Raw genomic sequence first — 6,516 nt, 5'->3', positions numbered from 1 at the left:
TTCATATTTTTGTACAAGATAATTTTATTTCTTGATAAATATTTGCCAGTTTTGCATTTACTTTTATCAATAATGCCACAAAAAATTACTTACCATGTTCAATTATAACCGTATTCTTACCATACCGCTCAGAAACAGCAAGAGCTGTGTAACTCATGTACAAACATTGCTTACTCTTTAAGTCTGTTTTCCAACAATGTTGGGTTTCTCTAAAATATTGGTTTTACAGTTAAAGTTTAAAACTGACAATTTTATATTTTTTTTCAACTAAATTATTTTTTTTCTATAAAAATGAAAAGTTTATGTGTTTTATTCAACTTTTTTTTTTAAGAATGTTATCCAATTTAACAAAGACACTGATGAGTCATCATCACCACATCTTTATTGATCAGTAAATACCACCTGGCAGTGGGCAAGAGGTTGTGGGTTCAATTCCCAACAAAGTCAAACAAGAGTGCAGTGACGCTGAAATGTCTCGCCTTCTTTATTAATCATTGATATTATGTTGATAGTCCTAAATATAAAGCTTTATTACAACTGTCACATAAACTTAACATTAACCAAACAAGAGTGCACACGCTGAAATGTCTCGCCTTCTTTACTAATCATTGATATTATGTTGATAGTCCTAAATATAAAGCTTTATTACAACTGTCACATAAACTTAACATTAACTAAGTAAACTAAACATTGACCAATAAACCATGAAAATGAGGTCAAGGTCAGATGAACCATGCTAGGCAGGCATGTACAGCTAACAATTCTTCCATACAACAAATATAGTTGACCTATTGCTTATAGTTTAAGAAAAACAGACCAAAACACAAAAACTTAACACTGAGCAATGAACCTTGAAAATGAGGTCAAGGTCAAATAAAACCTGCGTGACTGACAAATAGATCATAAAATATTTCCATACACCAAATATAGTTGAACTATTGCATATAGTATTAGAAAAAAAGACCAAAACTCAAAAACTTAACTTTGACCACTGAACCATGAAAATGAGGTCAAGGTCAGATGACACCTGCCCGCTAGACATGTACACCTTACAATCATTCCATACACCAAATATAGTAGACCTATTGCATACAGTATAAGAAAAACAGACCAAAACACAAAAACTTAACTATAACCACTGAACCATGAAAATGAGGTCAAGGTCAGATGATACCTGCCAGTTGGACATGTTCACCTTACAGTCCTTCCATACACCGAATATACTAGACCTATTGCTTATAGTATCTGAGATATGGACTTGACCACCAAAACTTAACCTTGTTCACTGATCCATGAAATGAGGTTGAGGTCAAGTGAAAACTGTCTGACGGGCATGAGGACCTTGCAAGGTACGCACATACCAAATATAGTTATCCTATTACTTATAATAAGAGAGAATTTAACATTACAAAAAATCTGAACTTTTTTTTCAAGTAGTCACTGAACCATGAAAATGAGGTCAAGGACATTGGACATGTGACTGACGGAAACTTCATAACATGAGGCATCCATATACAAAGTATGAAGCATCCAGACCTTCCACCTTCTAAAATATAAAGCTTTTAAGAAGTTAGCTAATGCCGCCGCTGCCGCCGCTGCCGTAGCTGGATCACTATCCCTATGTCGAGCTTTCTGTGACAAAAGTCGCAGGCTCGACAAAAACTAAACATTGACAAATGAACTCTGAAATTGAGTTTAGATCAGATGAACCATGCCAGGCAGACATGTACAGCTAACAATTCTTCCATACAACATATATAGCTGACCTATTGCTTATAGTTTAAGAAAAACAGACCATAACACAAAAACTTAACACTGAGCAATGAACCGTGAAAATGAGGTCAAGGTCAAATAAAACTTGTGCGACCGACATATAGATCATAAAATATTTCCATATAATAAATATAGTTGACCTATTGCATATAGTATTAAGAAAAAAAACCAAATTCAAAAACTTAACTTTGACCACTGAACCATGAAAATGAGGTCAAGGTCACATGAAACCTGCCAGCTAGACATGTACACCTTACAATCATTCCATACACCAAATATAGTAGACCTATTGCATACAGTATAAGAAAAACAGACCAAAACACAAAAACTTAACTATAACCACTGAACCATGAAAATGAGGTCAAGGTCAGATGACACCTGCCAGTTGGACATGTACACCTTACAGTCCTTCCACACCGAATATACTAGACCTATTGCTTATAGTATCTGAGATATGGACTTGACCACCAAAACTTAACCTTGTTCACTGATCCATGAAATGAGGTCGAGGTCAAGTGAAAACTGCCTGACGGGCATGAGGACCTTGTAAGGTACGCACATACCAAATATAGTTATCCTATTACTTATAATAAGAGAGAATTTAACATTACAAAAAATCTTAACTTTTTTTTCAAGTAGTCACTGAACCATGAAAATGAGGTCAAGGATATTGGACATGTGACTGACGGAAACTTGGTAACATGAGGCATCTATATACAAAGTATGAAGCATCCAGGTCTTCCACCTTCTAAAATATAAAGCTTTAAAAACATTAGCTAACGCCGCTGCCGCTGGATCACTATCCCTATGTCGAGCTTTCTGCGACAAAAGTCGCAGGCTCGACAATGACTATTTGTGATAAAAAAATAGTTGTTTGGAGTCTGAATGTTTCTGATTACTGTGACTGAGGTCTTCCATCAGACTGTTGACTTGTGAACTTAGCAAGTCAAAGGTCAATTGTGAGTCTAGTACATGCAGGTTTACTTACATGTTCTCGTCCTGAATATGTATGTAATATTTGCCACTGGACACAAACACCAATCCATATATGTTTCACCTAATTTCTAATGATTGATTGAACACTAATATTTAAAGCCACTTTCAGCACTCTTGGCTATATCTCTGGCCAGTTTTTTAATGATAGAGAAATCCAAAGTACCGCTGCCCCTACTTTCTGATATTTTCATATCTCATGAAAACAAAATTGCTGACTATACCTGTAGCCACCATTGGGTAAGTTTCTATACGGTTTCTCAGCTATCCTTTCCAAAAGGGCTACCATGGGGGAAGTTGTTAAACTGTCACTCAGCTCTCCTATTTGCCAGGCCTCCACTGGGGGGAAATGATATACCATCACTCTGTCCTCCCTAGATACATCAAAACACCATTATATAAGATGACCCCAAGTTTCAAACTTAGAATCGGAAAACTGAAATGAGATGTAAATCATAAAAGTCGATGAAGTTGAAAATTAAGTTAGAATAATCTGTTTAAGGGGACGACCATTTGATATTCTGTGCGGGGGGGGGGGGGGGGGGGGGGGGGGGGGGGGGGGGGGCAGGAGGATTTGTTTTGGATCGGTTATTTATTTTTGTAAAATAAGAGGACAGATTATTTATTTTCTGCACTGTTGAAGCAAGATTTTTCATTTTCATTAAAACAAGGGACTGATTATTTATTTTCATAACTATATTAATAATATTTGAAAACATACAATTTTTAAATTCATTTTTTATTATAAATAATACATGAACAGTCAAGTCATTAATGTACCATTTAATCATAATTAATCATCATCCTCTGCGGAAATGAATCTTCTGAATTCCAAACTGCATATACATGTATTGCATACATACACGGTATTAGAGTTGGGGCTGTGACTAGCATTTTTTAAAAGTATTGCCAAATATTTACGCCGAGCGGAGCGAGGCAAAAACATTTTGAAGGGTTTTGAAGCTGCTAAAGGCCCAAAGAAACTATAGAACAAATGATGCAAAATCGTGCTTTCTGGGCGTTCCCAGACCCTATCTTATTCTAAAAAACACAAGTTCTGTTTTAATAAATTTTTGACAATATTTTGGTCTCAAAGCAAAATGTATAGATTCAGCGTAAGACTTAAGTTTTTATGGACAACATCAAAAGACCAATATGAAGAATAAAGTAAAAATGTAATTCACATCGTTAAGTATGTGGCTGCTGTTTTTTATTCAAATTAAGTTAAGAGGGGGCTGATTATCAGCGATATAACTATGTCAAGTAATTTTTAATAACACATTTCAATTACAACTTGATGTAGCTCTTAACTGGGATACAATTTAAAGTAGTTAAGTTGTAAAATTAGCTAAAAAGTCTTAAATAAAATAAAACTCATGATCAAGTTGAAAACAAAATTACTAAATCACAAAAGGAATGCAACACTAAGAGAATACAGAAGGGCAATCAATGAACAAAAGACAAATTTAAAGAAAAATTGATCCCGAAAAAACAGGTGCTACGTCCAAGGGAGAACAGAACTTGCTTCTTGCAAACACTCGCTGTGAAAACAATTTGATATGAAGACAAGCTTTTGGTTTTAAAATTTCCTACATAAAGGCATTTGCCTCAATGTAGTTACAGCCCTGTAATAAAAGTGAGGTAAGTGTTCCTGAGCCAATATACCTCAAGTTAAATGAAACCCATTTTCAGACATTTCAAGTATATTTAATTAATATTTATACCTTTATTATTAAAAGATTTGGGAAGTGTTTCCCGAATTTTTTTTTGAAAAAAGATGAATTTTATGAAGAATCTGGTGCCACCTCATACTTTCGAATAGCATTTATAAAATGGCTCTCAGACCTGCCGAGTTATTCATTTTCAATACATTGTAAGTCAGGTTATTTATTTTCGAACTACCACAGAACAAACCATTTATTTTTGTGATTATCAAGGCTGAGTTATTTATTTTCAAAATCCTCCTGGGTAATTTATGTGTTCTTTAATTTAATTTACCGGTCTACTCGATTCGCATATTCTCTCATTTAAATATGTCAACTTTTATTGACAAGAGGATTTTGGACTTGAAATGAATATCCTGGACTGGTAACAATAAAAGACATAATCAAGCCATAAACAGGAGGGATATGAATATTCTGCCTAACAAAATACAGACTAGTAAACAATGTTGAACAAAAAGCCCAGCAACAGGCGAAAATGAAGATTTCGTCTGAGAAAAAATTCCCTCATCAGAAAACCAAATGGTCGTGCCCTAAATATATTTAAAAGTGGTCGAAACATATATAGTCCATGTGTTTTAACTCGTTCTCTACATTGAAGTTAAACATTCATAATGTGTAAGCATTAAATTACAGTTACATGGCCATTTTGTGGTGTCGGTAAAGAAAGAATAAGACTGACCTGACCGATGATATAAGTAATTTCCATCCACAAAGTCAAGATATTAAATAGGTGTTTATTTTCAAACAACCAGTTCAGTGTTATGTGTTAACTTCAAAATCATGACTTCCCTCGTAAGTAAAAATAGAACAATAGAATTTACCCGCCAAAAAATTAACCAATAAATGGATAGCGGCTTAATGAACCGTGAATCAGGAAATAAAGACGTGCACTAAAACTTTTAACTGGGATTTAATATTGAGCCTAGACTAAGTCTAGGTTCCACGTCAATCATGAGCAAAATCAATTGGCAATAACGTGTAGTCAGTTATAAAAGGTCTCGATATTTCAAAATGTGAAACATATCAAACGAGGTAAAAAAGAGTTAATTAATGACAAAACAGAAAATAGATGTAACAACTTAACAGCAAACAACGACAACCATCCAGACTTGCGACAAGCACATGAAGATTTGGTATGGTTAAACATGTTTGTGAGCGCTCAACCTCCTTTTAACTTGGAAAAATGGTGTATCCACAAGAGCGCCAATAAAAAAAAGTATACAAACATTGCATTGTGAAACTTTTTTTAGTCAGTTTAAAGCACCGACCATTTATTCATTTTAGGGGTTGATTCTTACTTTTGTTTTAGATGGGAAGTAAGATCGTTTTATCTTAGAGTCGAGAACAAATGTTTGTCCTATAAGACTCCCCCCCTCACTAAAAAAAAAGACGAATAGATGAATGATCGGTGCATAAAAATATGTTTTCTATGTTATTAAAATATGAGGTCAATGTACTTATTAAACCTATATTAGGCGTGTTTGATTTGTCAATACTTGTCCATTTCCTGAGGCTCGATCTTTACATGTGCATTATTATAGTGTTAGTAGTGCAAATGTAGTTTGCACATATTAAAAAATTTAAAAGTATGTCATTGTAATAATCATGAAATATTTTCAGCCCATACTTTTTGGGGGATAAATGATTGTAAGGTTATCATCAGTCAATGTACATTTGAGGCATACTAACAAATAACTAAGCCTCAATGTCGGGAACAGTACAAAACAAATAGACCAAGGTCAGTAGTAACAAGTGCCATGATATTTTGACCCTGCTCTCTAAATTATAAGCCGTCTTTTATATCTGTGTTCAAGTTAGGGGTCATCCTGGTGATACTCCAAGCTTGAAATCCCCTCCCCTGTTTGTATGCATCTGTATTTAAAGAGAGGCGAAACGGGTACCGGAGGGACATTCAAACTTATAAGTGGAAAATAAACTGACAAACTGACAACGCCATGGATAAAAATGAAAAAGACAAATCGACAAACAACAATACAAAAGCACAACATAGAAAACTAAGGGAGCT

At 34.5% G+C, this 6,516-nt stretch overlaps 1 long non-coding RNA gene across 1 annotated transcript; it reads right to left on the bottom strand.

Annotated features, from left to right (window-relative positions):
- Positions 1-466: 466 nt before the first annotated feature.
- On the bottom strand, positions 467-2,618 carry LOC127734740 (uncharacterized). The gene is made up of 2 exons (XR_007997735.1): positions 2,005-2,618; positions 467-1,027 (listed from the first exon to the last, which is right to left on the bottom strand). It is a non-coding gene; the product is annotated as an uncharacterized LOC127734740 (long non-coding RNA).
- Between the last annotated feature and the right edge of the window lie 3,898 nt (positions 2,619-6,516).

Source organism: Mytilus californianus, unplaced genomic scaffold (assembly GCF_021869535.1).
Source record: "Mytilus californianus isolate M0D057914Y unplaced genomic scaffold, xbMytCali1.0.p SCAF_3, whole genome shotgun sequence".
NCBI lineage: Eukaryota > Metazoa > Mollusca > Bivalvia > Mytilida > Mytilidae > Mytilus > Mytilus californianus.
The sequence above is the reverse complement of the archived record's forward strand: the minus strand, read 5'-3'. Positions and strand labels throughout refer to the sequence as shown.